Source organism: Carassius gibelio, chromosome A11, assembly GCF_023724105.1.
Source record: "Carassius gibelio isolate Cgi1373 ecotype wild population from Czech Republic chromosome A11, carGib1.2-hapl.c, whole genome shotgun sequence".
In the NCBI taxonomy this organism is placed as follows: Eukaryota; Metazoa; Chordata; class Actinopteri; order Cypriniformes; family Cyprinidae; genus Carassius; species Carassius gibelio.
Window position 1 is genome coordinate 26513364 of NC_068381.1, and position 22636 is coordinate 26535999.

A 22636-nucleotide genomic window follows, 5' to 3' on the forward strand; every position below is an offset into this window, starting at 1 on the left:
CGTAGTCAGACGCGTTATCCATTGCGCCACTGGCCCACCATTAGTAGAGACCCCCGATTGTTACAGACTTGTTGGTTTTCGATGTGACGGTGGCAAGCATTGATGTCTGCTCATTCTCACCTTGTTATCAGGAGAACATACTACCAGCCCACCAGCCCACCAGCCCACCAGCCCTCCAGCCCACCAGCCCTCCAGCCCACCAGCCCACCAGCCCTCCCTGGTGGTCTAGTGGTTAGGATTCGGCGCTCTCACCGCCGCGGCCCGGGTTCGATTCCCGGTCAGGGAAAGCTCTTTTGCCTTCCAATTGTGGACTGCGAATTCAAGCTCTGCTGACAGCTGTGAGAAAGCCAGCTCCAAACCAAAAAATTGGTGGGAACATGAAAAAAAACACCTCCTTCGAGCCGGAGTTGAACCAGCGACCTAAGGATGGCCAACACTCCAACCTACAGTCCTCCGCTCTACCAGCTGAGCTATCGAAGGGGCTAAGGGCTAGACAGAACCTCGACATATCAGGGTTCTGTAGCTCTACTGTTGGCCAAAAAGTCACTTCTGGTGCAGGAAGATTTGCTGGATTTTTGAGGAGGGAAGCAAAAAGGAGCATGCATTCCCATACCGGGAGTTGAACCCGGGCCGCCTAGGTGAAAACCAGGAATCCTAACCGCTAGACCATATGGGATTTGGACACTTTAAACTGGCCATGGGCTTCTGGCGCACTTTCCATACATGTGGTCAGCGTGGGCGCAGGACCTTGTAGTGGCCTGTTGCTTTAGTTCTGTGACTGTAACAATGTGATAATAATTTGGCAAAACAAGAATTATCCAAAAGGACGGTTTTCTGAATTATATAGTGTTGTATGCATTCAGGGAATCTGTTTTTTCACTCAACCCGGGGGTTCAGTGTATTTGGGCAGATTCCTGTGATTGCAGAATTGATTCCTCAAACTGGTAATTAAGCTCTTGTCCAAGTGAAAATACTCGTGTCATCCATTTGAAAACACACACGGCAACCTTTATCTAGAGGAAAAACTGGAGTCAACCCCTGGCTGCGTACGAGAAAACCAGGAATCCTAACTGCTAGACCATATGGGAACTGGCCAGCTTTAACTGGCCACAAGCTTGTGGGCCACTTTCCATACATGTGGTCAGCGTGGGCACAGGACCTTGTAGTGGCCTGTTGCTTTAGTTCTGTGACTGTAACAATGTGATAATAATTTGGCAAAACAAGAATTATCCAAAAGGACGGTTTTCTGAATTATATAGTGTTGTATGCATTCAGGGAATCTGTTTTTTCACTCAACCCGGGGGTTCAGTGTATTTGGGCAGATTCCTGTGATTGCAGAATTGATTCCTCAAACTGGTAATTAAGCTCTTGTCCAAGTGAAAATACTCGTGTCATCCATTTGAAAACACACACGGCAACCTTTATCTAGAGGAAAAACTGGAGTCAACCCCTGGCTGCGTACGAGAAAACCAGGAATCCTAACTGCTAGACCATATGGGAACTGGCCAGCTTTAACTGGCCACAAGCTTGTGGGCCACTTTCCATAAATGTGGCCAGTGTGGGCGCAGGGTTTTGTAGTGGCCTGTTGCTTTTGGTGTGTGACTGTAACAATGTGATAATAATTTGGCAATACAAGAATCATCCGAAGGGACGGTTTACTGAAATATATAGTGTTGCATGCATTCAAGGGACATGTTTGTTGACTCACACATGGTTCAGTATTTTGGCCAGAATCCTGTGATTGCTGAATTTATACCTCGAACTGGTAATTAAGGTCTTGTCCAGGTGAAAATACTTGTGTCATGCATCTGAAAACACACATGGCAACCGTTATCTAGAGGAAAAACTGCCTATCGTCGGTCTGTCAAGGTACAAAACTGACATGTTGTGAGGTTAATAATGAAAGTGAGACCAACTTTTAATCCGCAAAATTGCTGATTATTCGCTCGTTCAGTTTAATGCAGATTACAAATTATTCTCAATGCCCAGGTGGCAATTAGTGATAAGGCTTCAAAATGGCAAGCCTGTGACATCAAAACCACATGGCATTGCACCCTTCAAAGTAGTAAAGCGGTTACAGAGTAGCGATGAAATTGTTCATTCTAGAATCAACTGGCCCACCAGCCTGCATTTTGTGAGACGAATGGCAATACCAAAGCATGTCCGTGTCTCCCCTAGACATCGGAATGGGTGTGCAGAATGTGCCTTTTTTTGGAAAAAATAGAAGAATGCCTAGAGAGTTGCCTTTTCTTTTGGACTTTGGAGAAAAAAAACACAACAACAAAATAAGCCGGAGAAAAACAAGCACAGAGCGAGCCAGCCAGGAGTCGAACCTAGAATCTTCTGATCCGTAGTCAGACGCGTTATCCATTGCGCCACTGGCCCACCATTAGTAGAGACCCCCGATTGTTACAGACTTGTTGGTTATCGATGTGACGGTGGCAAGCATTGATGTCTGCTCATTCTCACCTTGTTATCAGGAGAACATACTACCAGCCCACCAGCCCACCAGCCCTCCAGCCCACCAGCCCAGCAGCCCACCAGCCCTCCAGCCCACCAGCCCTCCCTGGTGGTCTAGTGGTTAGGATTCGGCGCTCTCACCGCCGCGGCCCGGGTTCGATTCCCGGTCAGGGAAAGCTCTTTTGCCTTCCAATTGTGGACTGCGAATTCAAGCTCTGCTGACAGCTGTGAGAAAGCCAGCTCCAAACCAAAAAATTGGTGGGAACATGAAAAAAAACACCTCCTTCGAGCCGGAGTTGAACCAGCGACCTAAGGATGGCCAACACTCCAACCTACAGTCCTCCGCTCTACCAGCTGAGCTATCGAAGGGGCTAAGGGCTAGTCAGAACCTCGACATATCAGGGTTCTGTAGCTCTACTGTTGGCCAAAAAGTCACTTCTGGTGCAGGAAGATTTGCTGGATTTTTGAGGAGGGAAGCAAAAAGGAGCATGCATTCCCATACCGGGAGTTGAACCCGGGCCGCCTGGGTGAAAACCAGGAATCCTAACCGCTAGACCATATGGGATTTGGACACTTTAAACTGGCCATGGGCTTCTGGCGCACTTTCCATACATGTGGTCAGCGTGGGCGCAGGACCTTGTAGTGGCCTGTTGCTTTAGTTCTGTGACTGTAACAATGTGATAATAATTTGGCAAAACAAGAATTATCCAAAAGGACGGTTTTCTGAATTATATAGTGTTGTATGCATTCAGGGAATCTGTTTTTTCACTCAACCCGGGGGTTCAGTGTATTTGGGCAGATTCCTGTGATTGCAGAATTGATTCCTCAAACTGGTAATTAAGCTCTTGTCCAAGTGAAAATACTCGTGTCATCCATTTGAAAACACACACGGCAACCTTTATCTAGAGGAAAAACTGGAGTCAACCCCTGGCTGCGTACGAGAAAACCAGGAATCCTAACTGCTAGACCATATGGGAACTGGCCAGCTTTAACTGGCCACAAGCTTGTGGGCCACTTTCCATAAATGTGGCCAGTGTGGGCGCAGGGTTTTGTAGTGGCCTGTTGCTTTTGGTGTGTGACTGTAACAATGTGATAATAATTTGGCAATACAAGAATCATCCGAAGGGACGGTTTACTGAAATATATAGTGTTGCATGCATTCAAGGGACATGTTTGTTGACTCACACATGGTTCAGTATTTTGGCCAGAATCCTGTGATTGCTGAATTTATACCTCGAACTGGTAATTAAGGTCTTGTCCAGGTGAAAATACTTGTGTCATGCATCTGAAAACACACATGGCAACCGTTATCTAGAGGAAAAACTGCCTATCGTCGGTCTGTCAAGGTACAAAACTGACATGTTGTGAGGTTAATAATGAAAGTGAGACCAACTTTTAATCCGCAAAATTGCTGATTATTCGCTCGTTCAGTTTAATGCAGATTACAAATTATTCTCAATGCCCAGGTGGCAATTAGTGATAAGGCTTCAAAATGGCAAGCCTGTGACATCAAAACCACATGGCATTGCACCCTTCAAAGTAGTAAAGCGGTTACAGAGTAGCGATGAAATTGTTCATTCTAGAATCAACTGGCCCACCAGCCTGCATTTTGTGAGACGAATGGCAATACCAAAGCATGTCCGTGTCTCCCCTAGACATCGGAATGGGTGTGCAGAATGTGCCTTTTTTTGGAAAAAATAGAAGAATGCCTAGAGAGTTGCCTTTTCTTTTGGACTTTGGAGAAAAAAAACACAACAACAAAATAAGCCGGAGAAAAACAAGCACAGAGCGAGCCAGCCAGGAGTCGAACCTAGAATCTTCTGATCTGTAGCCAGACGCGTTATCCATTGCGCCACTGGCCCACCATTAGTAGAGACCCCCGATTGTTACAGACTTGTTGGTTTTCGATGTGACGGTGGCAAGCACTGATGTCTGCTCATTCTCACCTTGTTATCAGGAGAACATACTACCAGCCCACCAGCCCACCAGCCCTCCAGCCCACCAGCCCACCAGCCCTCCAGCCCACCAGCCCTCCCTGGTGGTCTAGTGGTTAGGATTCGGCGCTCTCACGGCCGCGGCCCGGGTTCGATTCCCGTTCAGGGAAAGCTCTTTTGCCTTCCAATTGTGGACTGCGAATTCAAGCTCTGCTGACAGCTGTGAGAAAGCCAGCTCCAAACCAAAAAATTGGTGGGAACATGAAAAAAAACACCTCCTTCGAGCCGGAGTTGAACCAGTGACCTAAGGATGGCCAACACTCCAACCTACAGTCCTCCGCTCTACCAGCTGAGCTATCGAAGGGGCTAAGAGCTAGTCAGAACCTCGACATATCAGGGTTCTGTAGCTCTACTGTTGGCCAAAAAGTCACTTCTGGTGCAGGAAGATTTGCTGGATTTTTGAGGAGGGAAGCAAAAAGGAGCATACATTCCCATACCGGGAGTTGAACCCGGGCCGCCTGGGTGAAAACCAGGAATCCTAACCGCTAGACCATATGGGATTTGGACACTTTAAACTGGCCATTGGCTTCTGGCGCACTTTCCATACATGTGGTCAGCGTGGGCGCAGGACCTTGTAGTGGCCTGTTGCTTTAGTTCTGTGACTGTAACAATGTGATAATAATTTGGCAAAACAAGAATTATCCAAAAGGACGGTTTTCTGAATTATATAGTGTTGTATGCATTCAGGGAATCTGTTTTTTCACTCAACCCGGGGGTTCAGTGTATTTGGGCAGATTCCTGTGATTGCAGAATTGATTCCTCAAACTGGTAATTAAGCTCTTGTCCAAGTGAAAATACTCGTGTCATCCATTTGAAAACACACACGGCAACCTTTATCTAGAGGAAAAACTGGAGTCAACCCCTGGCTGCGTACGAGAAAACCAGGAATCCTAACTGCTAGACCATATGGGAACTGGCCAGCTTTAACTGGCCACAAACTTGTGGGCCACTTTCCATAAATGTGGCCAGTGTGGGCGCAGGGTTTTGTAGTGGCCTGTTGCTTTTGGTGTGTGACTGTAACAATGTGATAATAATTTGGCAATACAAGAATCATCCGAAGGGACGGTTTAATGAAATATATAGTGTTGCATGCATTCAAGGGACATGTTTGTTGACTCACACATGGTTCAGTTTTTTGGCCAGAATCCTGTGATTGCTGAATTTATACCTCGAACTGGTAATTAAGGTCTTGTCCAGGTGAAAATACTTGTGTCATGCATCTGAAAACACACATGGCAACCGTTATCTAGAGGAAAAACTGCCTATCGTCGGTCTGTCAAGGTACAAAACTGACATGTTGTGAGGTTAATAATGAAAGTGAGACCAACTTTTAATCCGCAAAATTGCTGATTATTCGCTCATTCAGTTTAATGCAGATTACAAATTATTCTCAATGCCCAGGTGGCAATTAGTGATAAGGCTTTAAAATGGCAAGCCTGTGACATCAAAACCACATGGCATTGCACCCTTCAAAGTAGTAAAGCGGTTACAGAGTAGCGATGAAATTGTTCATTCTAGAATCAACTGGCCCACCAGCCTGCATTTTGTGAGACGAATGGCAATACCAACGCATGTCCGTGTCTCCCCTAGACATCGGAATGGGTGTGCAGAATGTGCCTTTTTTTGGAAAAAATAGAAGAATGCCTAGAGAGTTGCCTTTTCTTTTGGACTTTGGAGAAAAAAAAACACAACAACAAAATAAGCCGGAGAAAAACAAGCACAGAGCGAGCCAGCCAGGAGTCGAACCTAGAATCTTCTGATCCGTAGTCAGACGTGTTATCCATTGCGCCACTAGCCCACCAATAGTAAAGAACCCCGATTGTTACAGCCCACGAGCCCTCCAGCCCTCCATCCCTCCCTGGTGGTCTAGTGGTTAGGATTCGGCACTCTCACCGCAGCGGCCCAGGTTCGATTCCCGGTCAGGGAAAGCTCTTTTGCCTTCCAATTGTGGACTGCGAATTAAAGCTCTGCTGACAGCTGTGAGAAAGCCAGCTCCAACCAAAACATTGGTGGGAACATGAAAAAAACACCTCCTTCGAGCCGGAGTTGAACCAGCGACCTAAGGATGGCCAACACTCCAGCCTACAGTCCTCCGCTCTACCAGCTGAGCTATCGAAGGGGCTAAGGGCTAGTCAGAACCTCAACATATCAGGGTTCTGTAGCTCTACTGCAGGCCAAAAAGTCACTTCTGGTGCAGGAAGATTTGCTGGATCAGAACCTCAACATATCAGGGTTCTGTAGCTCTACTGCTGGCCAAAAAGTCACTTCTGGTGCAGGAAGATTTGCTGGATTTTTGAGGAGGGAAGCAAAAAGGAGCATGCATTCCCATACCGGGAGTTGAACCCGGGCCGCCTGGGTGAAAACCAGGAATCCTAACGCTAGACCATATGGGATTTGGACACTTTAAACTGGCCATGGGCTTCTGGCGCACTTTCCATACATGTGGTCAGCGTGGGCGCAGGACCTTGTAGTGGCCTGTTGCTTTAGTTCTGTGACTGTAACAATGTGATAATAATTTGGCAAAACAAGAATTATCCAAAAGGACGGTTTTCTGAATTATATAGTGTTGTATCCATTCAGGGAATCTGTTTTTTTCACTCAACCCGGGGGTTCAGTGTATTTGGGCAGATTCCTGTGATTGCAGAATTGATTCCTCAAACTGGTAATTAAGCTCTTGTCCAAGTGAAAATACTCGTGTCATCCATTTGAAAACACACACGGCAACCTTTATCTAGAGAAAAAACTGGAGTCAACCCCTGGCTGCGTACGAGAAAACCAGGAATCCTAACTGCTAGACCATATGGGAACTGGCCAGCTTTAACTGGCCACAAGCTTGTGGGCCACTTTCCATAAATGTGGCCAGTGTGGGCGCAGGGTTTTGTAGTGGCCTGTTGCTTTTGGTGTGTGACTGTAACAATGTGATAATAATTTGGCAATACAAGAATCATCCGAAGGGACGGTTTACTGAAATATATAGTGTTGCATGCATTCAAGGGACATGTTTGTTGACTCACACATGGTTCAGTATTTTGGCCAGAATCCTGTGATTGCTGAATTTATACCTCGAACTGGTAATTAAGGTCTTGTCCAGGTGAAAATACTTGTGTCATGCATCTGAAAACACACATGGCAACCATTATCTAGAGGAAAAACTGCCTATCGTCGGTCTGTCAAGGTACAAAACTGACATGTTGTGAGGTTAATAATGAAAGTGAGACCAACTTTTAATCCGCAAAATTGCTGATTATTCGCTCGTTCAGTTTAATGCAGATTACAAATTATTCTCAATGCCCAGGTGGCAATTAGTGATAAGGCTTCAAAATGGCAAGCCTGTGACATCAAAACCACATGGCATTGCACCCTTCAAAGTAGTAAAGCGGTTACAGAGTAGCGATGAAATTGTTCATTCTAGAATCAACTGGCCCACCAGCCTGCATTTTGTGAGACGAATGGCAATACCAAAGCATGTCCGTGTCTCCCCTAGACATCGGAATGGGTGTGCAGAATGTGCCTTTTTTTGGAAAAAATAGAAGAATGCCTAGAGAGTTGCCTTTTCTTTTGGACTTTGGAGAAAAAAAACACAACAACAAAATAAGCCGGAGAAAAGCAAGCACAGAGCGAGCCAGCCAGGAGTCGAACCTAGAATCTTCTGATCCGTAGTCAGACGCGTTATCCATTGCGCCACTGGCCCACCATTAGTAGAGACCCCCGATTGTTACAGACTTGTTGGTTTTCGATGTGACGGTGGCAAGCATTGATGTCTGCTCATTCTCACCTTGTTATCAGGAGAACAGACTACCAGCCCTCCAGCCCACCAGCCCACCAGTCCTCCAGCCCACCAGCCCACCAGCCCACCAGCCCACCAGCCCACGAGCCCTCCAGTCCACCATCCCTCCCTGGTGGTCTAGTGGCTCTCACCGCCGAGGCCCGGGTTCGATTCCCGGTCAGGGAAAGCTCTTTTGCCTTCCAATTGTGGTCTGCGAATTCAAGCTCTGCTGACAGCTGTGAGAAAGCCAGCTCCAAACCAAAAAATTGGTGGGAACATGAAAAAAAACACCTCCTTCGAGCCGGAGTTGAACCAGCGACCTAAGGATGGCCAACACTCCAACCTACAGTCCTCCGCTCTACCAGCTGAGCTATCGAAGGGGCTAAGGGCTAGTCAGAACCTCGACATATCAGAGTTCTGTAGCTCTACTGCTGGCCAAAAAGTCACTTCTGGTGCAGGAAGATTTGCTGGATTTTTGAGGAGGGAAGCAAAATGGAGCATGCATTCCCATACCGGGAGTTGAACCCGGGCCGCCTGGGTGAAAACCAGGAATCCTAACCGCTAGACCATATGGGATTTGGACACTTTAAACTGGCCATGGGCTTCTGGCGCACTTTCCATACATGTGGTCAGCGTGGGCGCAGGACCTTGTAGTGGCCTGTTGCTTTAGTTCTGTGACTGTAACAATGTGATAATAATTTGGCAAAACAAGAATTATCCAAAAGGACGGTTTTCTGAATTATATAGTGTTGTATCCATTCAGGGAATCTGTTTTTTTCACTCAACCCGGGGGTTCAGTGTATTTGGGCAGATTCCTGTGATTGCAGAATTGATTCCTCAAACTGGTAATTAAGCTCTTGTCCAAGTGAAAATACTCGTGTCATCCATTTGAAAACACACACGGCAACCTTTATCTAGAGAAAAAACTGGAGTCAACCCCTGGCTGCGTACGAGAAAACCAGGAATCCTAACTGCTAGACCATATGGGAACTGGCCAGCTTTAACTGGCCACAAGCTTGTGGGCCACTTTCCATAAATGTGGCCAGTGTGGGCGCAGGGTTTTGTAGTGGCCTGTTGCTTTTGGTGTGTGACTGTAACAATGTGATAATAATTTGGCAATACAAGAATCATCCGAAGGGACGGTTTACTGAAATATATAGTGTTGCATGCATTCAAGGGACATGTTTGTTGACTCACACATGGTTCAGTTTTTTGGCCAGAATCCTGTGATTGCTGAATTTATACCTCGAACTGGTAATTAAGGTCTTGTCCAGGTGAAAATACTTGTGTCATGCATCTGAAAACACACATGGCAACCGTTATCTAGAGGAAAAACTGCCTATCGTCGGTCTGTCAAGGTACAAAACTGACATGTTGTGAGGTTAATAATGAAAGTGAGACCAATTTTTAATCCGCAAAATTGCTGATTATTCGCTCGTTCAGTTTAATGCAGATTACAAATTATTCTCAATGTCCAGGTGGCAATTAGTGATAAGGCTTCAAAATGGCAAGCCTGTGACATCAAAACCACATGGCATTGCACCCTTCAAAGTAGTAAAGCGGTTACAGAGTAGCGATGAAATTGTTCATTCTAGAATCAACTGGCCCACCAGCCTGCATTTTGTGAGACGAATGGCAATACCAAAGCATGTCCGTGTCTCCCCTAGACATCGGAATGGGTGTGCAGAATGTGCCTTTTTTTGGAAAAAATAGAAGAATGCCTAGAGAGTTGCCTTTTCTTTTGGACTTTGGAGAAAAAAAACACAACAACAAAATAAGCCGGAGAAAAACAAGCACAGAGCGAGCCAGCCAGGAGTCGAACCTAGAATCTTCTGATCCGTAGTCAGACGCGTTATCCATTGCGCCACTGGCCCACCATTAGTAGAGACCCCCGATTGTTACAGACTTGTTGGTTTTCGATGTGACGGTGGCAAGCATTGATGTCTGCTCATTCTCACCTTGTTATCAGGAGAACATACTACCAGCCCACCAGCCCACCATCCCTCCCTGGTGGTCTAGTGGTTAGGATTCGGCGCTCTCACCGCCGCGGCCCGGGTTCGATTCCCGGTCAGGGAAAGCTCTTTTGCCTTCCAATTGTGGACTGCGAATTCAAGCTCTGCTGACAGCTGTGAGAAAGCCAGCTCCAAACCAAAAAATTGGTGGGAACATGAAAAAAAACACCTCCTTCGAGCCGGAGTTGAACCAGCGACCTAAGGATGGCCAACACTCCAACCTACAGTCCTCCGCTCTACCAGCTGAGCTATCGAAGGGGCTAAGGGCTAGTCAGAACCTCGACATATCAGGGTTCTGTAGCTCTACTGCTGGCCAAAAAGTCACTTCTGGTGCAGGAAGATTTGCTGGATCAGAACCTCGACATATCAGGGTTCTGTAGCTCTACTGTTGGCCAAAAAGTCACTTCTGGTGCAGGAAGATTTGCTGGATTTTTGAGGAGGGAAGCAAAAAGGAGCATGCATTCCCATACCGGGAGTTGAACCCGGGCCGCCTGGGTGAAAACCAGGAATCCTAACCGCTAGACCATATGGGATTTGGACACTTTAAACTGGCCATGGGCTTCTGGCGCACTTTCCATACATGTGGTCAGCGTGGGCGCAGGACCTTGTAGTGGCCTGTTGCTTTAGTTCTGTGACTGTAACAATGTGATAATAATTTGGCAAAACAAGAATTATCCAAAAGGACGGTTTTCTGAATTATATAGTGTTGTATGCATTCAGGGAATCTGTTTTTTCACTCAACCCGGGGGTTCAGTGTATTTGGGCAGATTCCTGTGATTGCAGAATTGATTCCTCAAACTGGTAATTAAGCTCTTGTCCAAGTGAAAATACTCGAGTCATCCATTTGAAAACACACATGGCAACCTTTATCTAGAGGAAAAACTGGAGTCAACCCCTGGCTGCGTACGAGAAAACCAGGAATCCTAACTGCTAGACCATATGGGAACTGGCCAGCTTTAACTGACCACAAGCTTGTGGGCCACTTTCCATAAATGTGGCCAGTGTGGGCGCAGGGTTTTGTAGTGGCCTGTTGCTTTTGGTGTGTGACTGTAACAATGTGATAATAATTTGGCAATACAAGAATCATCCGAAGGGACGGTTTACTGAAATATATAGTGTTGCATGCATTCAAGGGACATGTTTGTTGACTCACACATGGTTCAGTATTTTGGCCAGAATCCTGTGATTGCTGAATTTATACCTCGAACTGGTAATTAAGGTCTTGTCCAGGTGAAAATACTTGTGTCATGCATCTGAAAACACACATGGCAACCGTTATCTAGAGGAAAAACTGCCTATCGTCGGTCTGTCAAGGTACAAAACTGACATGTTGTGAGGTTAATAATGAAAGTGAGACCAACTTTTAATCCGCAAAATTGCTGATTATTCGCTCGTTCAGTTTAATGCAGATTACAAATTATTCTCAATGCCCAGGTGGCAATTAGTGATAAGGCTTCAAAATGGCAAGCCTGTGACATCAAAACCACATGGCATTGCACCCTTCAAAGTAGTAAAGCGGTTACAGAGTAGCGATGAAATTGTTCATTCTAGAATCAACTGGCCCACCAGCCTGCATTTTGTGAGACGAATGGCAATACCAAAGCATGTCCGTGTCTCCCCTAGACATCGGAATGGGTGTGCAGAATGTGCCTTTTTTTGGAAAAAATAGAAGAATGCCTAGAGAGTTGCCTTTTCTTTTGGACTTTGGAGAAAAAAAACACAACAACAAAATAAGTCGGAGAAAAGCAAGCACAGAGCGAGCCAGCCAGGAGTCGAACCTAGAATCTTCTGATCCGTAGTCAGACGCGTTATCCATTGCGCCACTGGCCCACCATTAGTAGAGACCCCCGATTGTTACAGACTTGTTGGTTTTCGATGTGACGGTGGCAAGCATTGATGTCTGCTCATTCTCACCTTGTTATCAGGAGAACATACTACCAGCCCACCAGCCCACCAGCCCTCCAGCCCACCATCCCTCCCTGGTGGTCTAGTGGTTAGGATTCGTCGCTCTCACCGCCGCGGCCCGGGTTCGATTCCCGGTCAGGGAAAGCTCTTTTGCCTTCCAATTGTGGACTGCGAATTCAAGCTCTGCTGACAGCTGTGAGAAAGCCAGCTCCAAACCAAAAAATTGGTGGGAACATGAAAAAAAACACCTCCTTCGAGCCGGAGTTGAACCAGCGACCTAAGGATGGCCAACACTCCAACCTACAGTCCTCCGCTCTACCAGCTGAGCTATCGAAGGGGCTAAGGGCTAGTCAGAACCTCGACATATCAGGGTTCTGTAGCTCTACTGCTGGCCAAAAAGTCACTTCTGGTGCAGGAAGATTTGCTGGATCAGAACCTCGACATATCAGGGTTCTGTAGCTCTACTGTTGGCCAAAAAGTCACTTCTGGTGCAGGAAGATTTGCTGGATTTTTGAGGAGGGAAGCAAAAAGGAGCATGCATTCCCATACCGGGAGTTGAACCCGGGCCGCCTGGGTGAAAACCAGGAATCCTAACCGCTAGACCATATGGGATTTGGACACTTTAAACTGGCCATGGGCTTCTGGCGCACTTTCCATACATGTGGTCAGCGTGGGCGCAGGACCTTGTAGTGGCCTGTTGCTTTAGTTCTGTGACTGTAACAATGTGATAATAATTTGGCAAAACAAGAATTATCCAAAAGGACGGTTTTCTGAATTATATAGTGTTGTATGCATTCAGGGAATCTGTTTTTTCACTCAACCCGGGGGTTCAGTGTATTTGGGCAGATTCCTGTGATTGCAGAATTGATTCCTCAAACTGGTAATTAAGCTCTTGTCCAAGTGAAAATACTCGAGTCATCCATTTGAAAACACACACGGCAACCTTTATCTAGAGGAAAAACTGGAGTCAACCCCTGGCTGCGTACGAGAAAACCAGGAATCCTAACTGCTAGACCATATGGGAACTGGCCAGCTTTAACTGGCCACAAGCTTGTGGGCCACTTTCCATAAATGTGGCCAGTGTGGGCGCAGGGTTTTGTAGTGGCCTGTTGCTTTTGGTGTGTGACTGTAACAATGTGATAATAATTTGGCAATACAAGAATCATCCGAAGGGACGGTTTACTGAAATATATAGTGTTGCATGCATTCAAGGGACATGTTTGTTGACTCACACATGGTTCAGTTTTTTGGCCAGAATCCTGTGATTGCTGAATTTATACCTCGAACTGGTAATTAAGGTCTTGTCCAGGTGAAAATACTTGTGTCATGCATCTGAAAACACACATGGCAACCGTTATCTAGAGGAAAAACTGCCTATCGTCGGTCTGTCAAGGTACAAAACTGACATGTTGTGAGGTTAATAATGAAAGTGAGACCAACTTTTAATCCGCAAAATTGCTGATTATTCGCTCGTTCAGTTTAATGCAGATTACAAATTATTCTCAATGTCCAGGTGGCAATTAGTGATAAGGCTTCAAAATGGCAAGCCTGTGACATCAAAACCAAATGGCATTGCACCCTTCAAAGTAGTAAAGCGGTTACAGAGTAGCGATGAAATTGTTCATTCTAGAATCAACTGGCCCACCAGCCTGCATTTTGTGAGACGAATGGCAATACCAAAGCATGTCCGTGTCTCCCCTAGACATCGGAATGGGTGTGCAGAATGTGCCTTTTTTGGAAAAAATAGAAGAATGCCTAGAGAGTTGCCTTTTCTTTTGGACTTTGGAGAGAAAAAACACAACAACAAAATAAGCCGGAGACAAACAAACACAGAGCGATCCAGCCAGGAGTCAAACCTAGAATCTTCTGATCCGTAGTCAGACGCGTTATCCATTGCGCCACTGGCCCACCAATACTAAAGACCTCCGATTGTTACAGACTTGTTGGTTTTCGATGTGACGGTGGCAAGCATTGATGTCTGCTCATTCTCACCTTGTTATCAGGAGAACAGACTACCAGCCCTCCAGCCCACCAGCCCTCCAGCCCTCCAGCCCACCAGCCCACCAGCCCACCAGCCCTCCAGCCCACCAGCCCTCCAGCCCACCAGCCCTCCCTGGTGGTCTAGTGGTTAGGATTCGGCGCTCTCACCGCCGGGGGCCGGGTTCGATTCCCGGTCAGGGAAAGCTCTTTTGCCTTCCAATTGTGGACTGCGAATTCAAGCTCTGCTGACAGCTGTGAGAAAGCCAGCTCCAAACCAAAAAATTGGTGGGAACATGAAAAAAAACACCTCCTTCGAGCCAGAGTTGAACCAGCGACCTAAGGATGGCCAACACTCCAACCTACAGTCCTCCGCTCTACCAGCTGAGCTATCGAAGGGGCTAAGATCTAGTCAGAACCTCGACATATCAGGGTTCTGTAGCTCTACTGCTGGCCAAAAAGTCACTTCTGGTGCAGGAAGATTTGCTGGATCAGAACCTCGACATATCAGGGTTCTGTAGCTCTACTGCTGGCCAAAAAGTCACTTCTGGTGCAGGAAGATTTGCTGGATTTTTGAGGAGGGAAGCAAAAAGGAGCATGCATTCCCATACCGGGAGTTGAACCCGGGCCGCCTGGGTGAAAACCAGGAATCCTAACCGCTAGACCATATGGGATTTGGACAATTTAAACTGGCCATGGGCTTCTCGCGCACTTTCCATACATGTGGTCAGCGTGGGCGCAGGACCTTGTAGTGGCCTGTTGCTTTAGTTCTGTGACTGTAACAATGTGATAATAATTTGGCAAAACAAGAATTATCCAAAAGGACGGTTTTCTGAATTATATAGTGTTGTATGCATTCAGGGAATCTGTTTTTTCACTCAACCCGGGGGTTCAGTGTATTTGGGCAGATTCCTGTGATTGCAGAATTGATTCCTCAAACTGGTAATTAAGCTCTTGTCCAAGTGAAAATACTCGTGTCATCCATTTGAAAACACACACAGCAACCTTTATCTAGAGGAAAAACTGGAGTCAACCCCTGGCTGCGTACGAGAAAACCAGGAATCCTAACTGCTAGACCATATGGGAACTGGCCAGCTTTAACTGGCCACAAGCTTGTGGGCCACTTTCCATAAATGTGGCCAGTGTGGGCGCAGGGTTTTGTAGTGGCCTGTTGCTTTTGGTGTGTGACTGTAACAATGTGATAATAATTTGGCAATACAAGAATCATCCGAAGGGACGGTTTACTGAAATATATAGTGTTGCATGCATTCAAGGGACATGTTTGTTGACTCACACATGGTTCAGTTTTTTGGCCAGAATCCTGTGATTGCTGAATTTATACCTCGAACTGGTAATTAAGGTCTTGTCCAGGTGAAAATACTTGTGTCATGCATCTGAAAACACACATGGCAACCGTTATCTAGAGGAAAAACTGCCTATCGTCGGTCTGTCAAGGTACAAAACTGACATGTTGTGAGGTTAATAATGAAAGTGAGACCAACTTTTAATCCGCAAAATTGCTGATTATTCGCTCGTTCAGTTTAATGCAGATTACAAATTATTCTCAATGCCCAGGTGGCAATTAGTGATAAGGCTTCAAAATGGCAAGCCTGTGACATCAAAACCACATGGCATTGCACCCTTCAAAGTAGTAAAGCGGTTACAGAGTAGCGATGAAATTGTTCATTCTAGAATCAACTGGCCCACCAGCCTGCATTTTGTGAGACGAATGACAATACCAAAGCATGTCCGTGTCTCCCCTAGACATCGGAATGGGTGTGCAGAATGTGCCTTTTTTTGGAAAAAATAGAAGAATGCCTAGAGAGTTGCCTTTTCTTTTGGACTTTGGAGAAAAAAAACACAACAACAAAATAAGCCGGAGAAAAACAAGCACAGAGCGAGCCAGCCAGGAGTCGAACCTAGAATCTTCTGATCCGTAGTCAGACGCGTTATCCATTGCGCCACTGGCCCACCATTAGTAGAGACCCCCGATTGTTACAGACTTGTTGGTTTTCGATGTGACGGTGGCAAGCATTGATGTCTGCTCATTCTCACCTTGTTATCAGGAGAACATACTACCAGCCCACCAGCCCACCAGCCCTCCAGCCCACCATCCCTCCCTGGTGGTCTAGTGGTTAGGATTCGGCGCTCTCACCGCCGCGGCCCGGGTTCGATTCCCGGTCAGGGAAAGCTCTTTTGCCTTCCAATTGTGGACTGCGAATTCAAGCTCTGCTGACAGCTGTGAGAAAGCCAGCTCCAAACCAAAAAATTGGTGGGAACATGAAAAAAAACACCTCCTTCGAGCCGGAGTTGAACCAGCGACCTAAGGATGGCCAACACTCCAACCTACAGTCCTCCGCTCTACCAGCTGAGCTATCGAAGGGGCTAAGGGCTAGTCAGAACCACGACATATCAGGGTTCTGTAGCTCTACTGCTGGCCAAAAAGTCACTTCTGGTGCAGGAAGATTTGCTGGATCAGAACCTCGACATATCAGGGTTCTGTAGCTCTACTGTTGGCCAAAAAGTCACTTCTGGTGCAGGAAGATTTGCTGGATTTTTGAGGAGGGAAGCAAAAAGGAGCATGCATTCCCATACCGGGAGTTGAACCCGGGCCGCCTGGGTGAAAACCAGGAATCCTAACCGCTAGACCATATGGGATTTGGACACTTTAAACTGGCCATGGGCTTCTGGCGCACTTTCCATACATGTGGTCAGCGTGGGCGCAGGACCTTGTAGTGGCCTGTTGCTTTAGTTCTGTGACTGTAACAATGTGATAATAATTTGGCAAAACAAGAATTATCCAAAAGGACGGTTTTCTGAATTATATAGTGTTGTATGCATTCAGGGAATCTGTTTTTTCACTCAACCCGGGGGTTCAGTGTATTTGGGCAGATTCCTGTGATTGCAGAATTGATTCCTCAAACTGGTAATTAAGCTCTTGTCCAAGTGAAAATACTCGTGTCATCCATTTGAAAACACACACGGCAACCTTTATCTAGAGGAAAAACTGGAGTCAACCCCTGGCTGCGTACGAGAAAACCAGGAATCCTAACTGCTAGACCATATGGGAACTGGCCAGCTTTAACTGGCCACAAGCTTGTGGGCCACTTTCCATAAATGTGGCCAGTGTGGGCGCAGGGTTTTGTAGTGGCCTGTTGCTTTTGGTGTGTGACTGTAACAATGTGATAATAATTTGGCAATACAAGAATCATCCGAAGGGACGGTTTACTGAAATATATAGTGTTGCATGCATTCAAGGGACATGTTTGTTGACTCACACATGGTTCAGTTTTTTGGCCAGAATCCTGTGATTGCTGAATTTATACCTCGAACTGGTAATTAAGGTCTTGTCCAGGTGAAAATACTTGTGTCATGCATCTGAAAACACACATGGCAACCGTTATCTAGAGGAAAAACTGCCTATCGTCGGTCTGTCAAGGTACAAAACTGACATGTTGTGAGGTTAATAATGAAAGTGAGACCAACTTTTAATCCGCAAAATTGCTGATTATTCGCTCGTTCAGTTTAATGCAGATTACAAATTATTCTCAATGTCCAGGTGGCAATTAGTGATAAGGCTTCAAAATGGCAAGCCTGTGACATCAAAACCAAATGGCATTGCACCCTTCAAAGTAGTAAAGCGGTTACAGAGTAGCGATGAAATTGTTCATTCTAGAATCAACTGGCCCACCAGCCTGCATTTTGTGAGACGAATGGCAATACCAAAGCATGTCCGTGTCTCCCCTAGACATCGGAATGGGTGTGCAGAATGTGCCTTTTTTGGAAAAAATAGAAGAATGCCTAGAGAGTTGCCTTTTCTTTTGGACTTTGGAGAGAAAAAACACAACAACAAAATAAGCCGGAGACAAACAAACACAGAGCGATCCAGCCAGGAGTCAAACCTAGAATCTTCTGATCCGTAGTCAGACGCGTTATCCATTGCGCCACTGGCCCACCAATACTAAAGACCTCCGATTGTTACAGACTTGTTGGTTTTCGATGTGACGGTGGCAAGCATTGATGTCTGCTCATTCTCACCTTGTTATCAGGAGAACAGACTACCAGCCCTCCAGCCCACCAGCCCACCAGCCCTCCAGCCCTCCAGCCCACCAGCCCACCAGCCCACCAGCCCTCCAGCCCACCAGCCCTCCAGCCCACCAGCCCTCCCTGGTGGTCTAGTGGTTAGGATTCGGCGCTCTCACCGCCGGGGGCCGGGTTCGATTCCCGGTCAGGGAAAGCTCTTTTGCCTTCCAATTGTGGACTGCGAATTCAAGCTCTGCTGACAGCTGTGAGAAAGCCAGCTCCAAACCAAAAAATTGGTGGGAACATGAAAAAAAACACCTCCTTCGAGCCAGAGTTGAACCAGCGACCTAAGGATGGCCAACACTCCAACCTACAGTCCTCCGCTCTACCAGCTGAGCTATCGAAGGGGCTAAGATCTAGTCAGAACCTCGACATATCAGGGTTCTGTAGCTCTACTGCTGGCCAAAAAGTCACTTCTGGTGCAGGAAGATTTGCTGGATCAGAACCTCGACATATCAGGGTTCTGTAGCTCTACTGCTGGCCAAAAAGTCACTTCTGGTGCAGGAAGATTTGCTGGATTTTTGAGGAGGGAAGCAAAAAGGAGCATGCATTCCCATACCGGGAGTTGAACCCGGGCCGCCTGGGTGAAAACCAGGAATCCTAACCGCTAGACCATATGGGATTTGGACAATTTAAACTGGCCATGGGCTTCTGGCGCACTTTCCATACATGTGGTCAGCGTGGGCGCAGGACCTTGTAGTGGCCTGTTGCTTTAGTTCTGTGACTGTAACAATGTGATAATAATTTGGCAAAACAAGAATTATCCAAAAGGACGGTTTTCTGAATTATATAGTGTTGTATGCATTCAGGGAATCTGTTTTTTCACTCAACCCGGGGGTTCAGTGTATTTGGGCAGATTCCTGTGATTGCAGAATTGATTCCTCAAACTGGTAATTAAGCTCTTGTCCAAGTGAAAATACTCGTGTCATCCATTTGAAAACACACACAGCAACCTTTATCTAGAGGAAAAACTGGAGTCAACCCCTGGCTGCGTACGAGAAAACCAGGAATCCTAACTGCTAGACCATATGGGAACTGGCCAGCTTTAACTGGCCACAAGCTTGTGGGCCACTTTCCATAAATGTGGCCAGTGTGGGCGCAGGGTTTTGTAGTGGCCTGTTGCTTTTGGTGTGTGACTGTAACAATGTGATAATAATTTGGCAATACAAGAATCATCCGAAGGGACGGTTTACTGAAATATATAGTGTTGCATGCATTCAAGGGACATGTTTGTTGACTCACACATGGTTCAGTTTTTTGGCCAGAATCCTGTGATTGCTGAATTTATACCTCGAACTGGTAATTAAGGTCTTGTCCAGGTGAAAATACTTGTGTCATGCATCTGAAAACACACATGGCAACCGTTATCTAGAGGAAAAACTGCCTATCGTCGGTCTGTCAAGGTACAAAACTGACATGTTGTGAGGTTAATAATGAAAGTGAGACCAACTTTTAATCCGCAAAATTGCTGATTATTCGCTCGTTCAGTTTAATGCAGATTACAAATTATTCTCAATGCCCAGGTGGCAATTAGTGATAAGGCTTCAAAATGGCAAGCCTGTGACATCAAAACCACATGGCATTGCACCCTTCAAAGTAGTAAAGCGGTTACAGAGTAGCGATGAAATTGTTCATTCTAGAATCAACTGGCCCACCAGCCTGCATTTTGTGAGACGAATGACAATACCAAAGCATGTCCGTGTCTCCCCTAGACATCGGAATGGGTGTGCAGAATGTGCCTTTTTTTGGAAAAAATAGAAGAATGCCTAGAGAGTTGCCTTTTCTTTTGGACTTTGGAGAAAAAAAACACAACAACAAAATAAGCCGGAGAAAAACAAGCACAGAGCGAGCCAGCCAGGAGTCGAACCTAGAATCTTCTGATCCGTAGTCAGACGCGTTATCCATTGCGCCACTGGCCCACCATTAGTAGAGACCCCCGATTGTTACAGACTTGTTGGTTTTCGATGTGACGGTGGCAAGCATTGATGTCTGCTCATTCTCACCTTGTTATCAGGAGAACATACTACCAGCCCACCAGCCCACCAGCCCTCCAGCCCACCATCCCTCCCTGGTGGTCTAGTGGTTAGGATTCGGCGCTCTCACCGCCGCGGCCCGGGTTCGATTCCCGGTCAGGGAAAGCTCTTTTGCCTTCCAATTGTGGACTGCGAATTCAAGCTCTGCTGACAGCTGTGAGAAAGCCAGCTCCAAACCAAAAAATTGGTGGGAACATGAAAAAAAACACCTCCTTCGAGCCGGAGTTGAACCAGCGACCTAAGGATGGCCAACACTCCAACCTACAGTCCTCCGCTCTACCAGCTGAGCTATCGAAGGGGCTAAGGGCTAGTCAGAACCACGACATATCAGGGTTCTGTAGCTCTACTGCTGGCCAAAAAGTCACTTCTGGTGCAGGAAGATTTGCTGGATCAGAACCTCGACATATCAGGGTTCTGTAGCTCTACTGTTGGCCAAAAAGTCACTTCTGGTGCAGGAAGATTTGCTGGATTTTTGAGGAGGGAAGCAAAAAGGAGCATGCATTCCCATACCGGGAGTTGAACCCGGGCCGCCTGGGTGAAAACCAGGAATCCTAACCGCTAGACCATATGGGATTTGGACACTTTAAACTGGCCATGGGCTTCTGGCGCACTTTCCATACATGTGGTCAGCGTGGGCGCAGGACCTTGTAGTGGCCTGTTGCTTTAGTTCTGTGACTGTAACAATGTGATAATAATTTGGCAAAACAAGAATTATCCAAAAGGACGGTTTTCTGAATTATATAGTGTTGTATGCATTCAGGGAATCTGTTTTTTCACTCAACCCGGGGGTTCAGTGTATTTGGGCAGATTCCTGTGATTGCAGAATTGATTCCTCAAACTGGTAATTAAGCTCTTGTCCAAGTGAAAATACTCGTGTCATCCATTTGAAAACACACACGGCAACCTTTATCTAGAGGAAAAACTGGAGTCAACCCCTGGCTGCGTACGAGAAAACCAGGAATCCTAACTGCTAGACCATATGGGAACTGGCCAGCTTTAACTGGCCACAAACTTGTGGGCCACTTTCCATAAATGTGGCCAGTGTGGGCGCAGGGTTTTGTAGTGGCCTGTTGCTTTTGGTGTGTGACTGTAACAATGTGATAATAATTTGGCAATACAAGAATCATCCGAAGGGACGGTTTACTGAAATATATAGTGTTGCATGCATTCAAGGGACATGTTTGTTGACTCACACATGGTTCAGTTTTTTGGCCAGAATCCTGTGATTGCTGAATTTATACCTCGAACTGGTAATTAAGGTCTTGTCCAGGTGAAAATACTTGTGTCATGCATCTGAAAACACACATGGCAACCGTTATCTAGAGGAAAAACTGCCTATCGTCGGTCTGTCAAGGTACAAAACTGACATGTTGTGAGGTTAATAATGAAAGTGAGACCAACTTTTAATCCGCAAAATTGCTGATTATTCGCTCGTTCAGTTTAATGCAGATTACAAATTATTCTCAATGCCCAGGTGGCAATTAGTGATAAGGCTTCAAAATGGCAAGCCTGTGACATCAAAACCACATGGCATTGCACCCTTCAAAGTAGTAAAGCGGTTACAGAGTAGCGATGAAATTGTTCATTCTAGAATCAACTGGCCCACCAGCCTGCATTTTGTGAGACGAATGGCAATACCAACGCATGTCCGTGTCTCCCCTAGACATCGGAATGGGTGTGCAGAATGTGCCTTTTTTTGGAAAAAATAGAAGAATGCCTAGAGAGTTGCCTTTTCTTTTGGACTTTGGAGAAAAAAAACACAACAACAAAATAATCCGGAGAAAAACAAGCACAGAGCGAGCCAGCCAGGAGTCGAACCTAGAATCTTCTGATCCGTAGTCAGAGGCGTTATCCATTGCACCACTAGCCCACCAATAGTAAAGACCCCCGATTGTTACAGCCCACGAGCCCTCCAGCCCTCCATCCCTCCCTGGTGGTCTAGTGGTTAGGATTCGGCACTCTCACCGCAGCGGCCCAGGTTCGATTCCCGGTCAGGGAAAGCTCTTTTGCCTTCCAATTGTGGACTGCGAATTAAAGCTCTGCTGACAGCTGTGAGAAAGCCAGCTCCAAGCCAAAACATTGGTGGGAACATGAAAAAAACACCTCCTTCGAGCCGGAGTTGAACCAGCGACCTAAGGATGGCCAACACTCCAACCTACAGTCCTCCGCTCTACCAGCTGAGCTATCGAAGGGGCTAAGGGCTAGTCAGAACCTCAACATATCAGGGTTCTGTAGCTCTACTGCAGGCCAAAAAGTCACTTCTGGTGCAGGAAGATTTGCTGGATCAGAACCTCGACATATCAGGGTTCTGTAGCTCTACTGCTGGCCAAAAAGTCACTTCTGGTGCAGGAAGATTTGCTGGATTTTTGAGGAGGGAAGCAAAAAGGAGCATGCATTCCCATACCG

At 46.4% G+C, this 22636-nt stretch overlaps 21 non-coding genes across 21 annotated transcripts; 5 read left to right on the forward strand and 16 right to left on the reverse strand.

The window, feature by feature from the left end:
• Positions 1-214: 214 nt before the first annotated feature.
• trnae-cuc (transfer RNA glutamic acid (anticodon CUC)) lies at positions 215-286 on the forward strand. The gene has a single exon. It is a non-coding gene; the product is annotated as a tRNA-Glu (tRNA).
• Positions 287-2312: 2026 nt separating this feature from the next.
• On the reverse strand, positions 2313-2385 carry trnar-acg (transfer RNA arginine (anticodon ACG)). The gene has a single exon. It is a non-coding gene; the product is annotated as a tRNA-Arg (tRNA).
• Positions 2386-2563: 178 nt separating this feature from the next.
• On the forward strand, positions 2564-2635 carry trnae-cuc (transfer RNA glutamic acid (anticodon CUC)). Its single transcript has one exon. It is a non-coding gene; the product is annotated as a tRNA-Glu (tRNA).
• A 318-nt stretch (positions 2636-2953) lies between these two features.
• On the reverse strand, positions 2954-3025 carry trnae-uuc (transfer RNA glutamic acid (anticodon UUC)). Its single transcript has one exon. It is a non-coding gene; the product is annotated as a tRNA-Glu (tRNA).
• A 1224-nt stretch (positions 3026-4249) lies between these two features.
• Positions 4250-4322, reverse strand: trnac-aca (transfer RNA cysteine (anticodon ACA)). The gene has a single exon. It is a non-coding gene; the product is annotated as a tRNA-Cys (tRNA).
• Positions 4323-4882: 560 nt separating this feature from the next.
• Positions 4883-4954, reverse strand: trnae-uuc (transfer RNA glutamic acid (anticodon UUC)). Its single transcript has one exon. It is a non-coding gene; the product is annotated as a tRNA-Glu (tRNA).
• Positions 4955-8072: 3118 nt separating this feature from the next.
• Positions 8073-8145, reverse strand: trnar-acg (transfer RNA arginine (anticodon ACG)). Its single transcript has one exon. It is a non-coding gene; the product is annotated as a tRNA-Arg (tRNA).
• Positions 8146-8724: 579 nt separating this feature from the next.
• On the reverse strand, positions 8725-8796 carry trnae-uuc (transfer RNA glutamic acid (anticodon UUC)). Its single transcript has one exon. It is a non-coding gene; the product is annotated as a tRNA-Glu (tRNA).
• Positions 8797-10021: 1225 nt separating this feature from the next.
• Positions 10022-10094, reverse strand: trnar-acg (transfer RNA arginine (anticodon ACG)). The gene has a single exon. It is a non-coding gene; the product is annotated as a tRNA-Arg (tRNA).
• Positions 10095-10224: 130 nt separating this feature from the next.
• On the forward strand, positions 10225-10296 carry trnae-cuc (transfer RNA glutamic acid (anticodon CUC)). The gene has a single exon. It is a non-coding gene; the product is annotated as a tRNA-Glu (tRNA).
• A 397-nt stretch (positions 10297-10693) lies between these two features.
• On the reverse strand, positions 10694-10765 carry trnae-uuc (transfer RNA glutamic acid (anticodon UUC)). Its single transcript has one exon. It is a non-coding gene; the product is annotated as a tRNA-Glu (tRNA).
• Positions 10766-11989: 1224 nt separating this feature from the next.
• On the reverse strand, positions 11990-12062 carry trnar-acg (transfer RNA arginine (anticodon ACG)). Its single transcript has one exon. It is a non-coding gene; the product is annotated as a tRNA-Arg (tRNA).
• A 615-nt stretch (positions 12063-12677) lies between these two features.
• trnae-uuc (transfer RNA glutamic acid (anticodon UUC)) lies at positions 12678-12749 on the reverse strand. The gene has a single exon. It is a non-coding gene; the product is annotated as a tRNA-Glu (tRNA).
• Positions 12750-14716: 1967 nt separating this feature from the next.
• On the reverse strand, positions 14717-14788 carry trnae-uuc (transfer RNA glutamic acid (anticodon UUC)). Its single transcript has one exon. It is a non-coding gene; the product is annotated as a tRNA-Glu (tRNA).
• Positions 14789-16012: 1224 nt separating this feature from the next.
• Positions 16013-16085, reverse strand: trnar-acg (transfer RNA arginine (anticodon ACG)). Its single transcript has one exon. It is a non-coding gene; the product is annotated as a tRNA-Arg (tRNA).
• Positions 16086-16231: 146 nt separating this feature from the next.
• Positions 16232-16303, forward strand: trnae-cuc (transfer RNA glutamic acid (anticodon CUC)). Its single transcript has one exon. It is a non-coding gene; the product is annotated as a tRNA-Glu (tRNA).
• A 397-nt stretch (positions 16304-16700) lies between these two features.
• On the reverse strand, positions 16701-16772 carry trnae-uuc (transfer RNA glutamic acid (anticodon UUC)). The gene has a single exon. It is a non-coding gene; the product is annotated as a tRNA-Glu (tRNA).
• A 1975-nt stretch (positions 16773-18747) lies between these two features.
• Positions 18748-18819, reverse strand: trnae-uuc (transfer RNA glutamic acid (anticodon UUC)). The gene has a single exon. It is a non-coding gene; the product is annotated as a tRNA-Glu (tRNA).
• A 1224-nt stretch (positions 18820-20043) lies between these two features.
• On the reverse strand, positions 20044-20116 carry trnar-acg (transfer RNA arginine (anticodon ACG)). Its single transcript has one exon. It is a non-coding gene; the product is annotated as a tRNA-Arg (tRNA).
• Positions 20117-20262: 146 nt separating this feature from the next.
• On the forward strand, positions 20263-20334 carry trnae-cuc (transfer RNA glutamic acid (anticodon CUC)). The gene has a single exon. It is a non-coding gene; the product is annotated as a tRNA-Glu (tRNA).
• A 397-nt stretch (positions 20335-20731) lies between these two features.
• Positions 20732-20803, reverse strand: trnae-uuc (transfer RNA glutamic acid (anticodon UUC)). Its single transcript has one exon. It is a non-coding gene; the product is annotated as a tRNA-Glu (tRNA).
• Positions 20804-22636: the final 1833 nt, after the last annotated feature.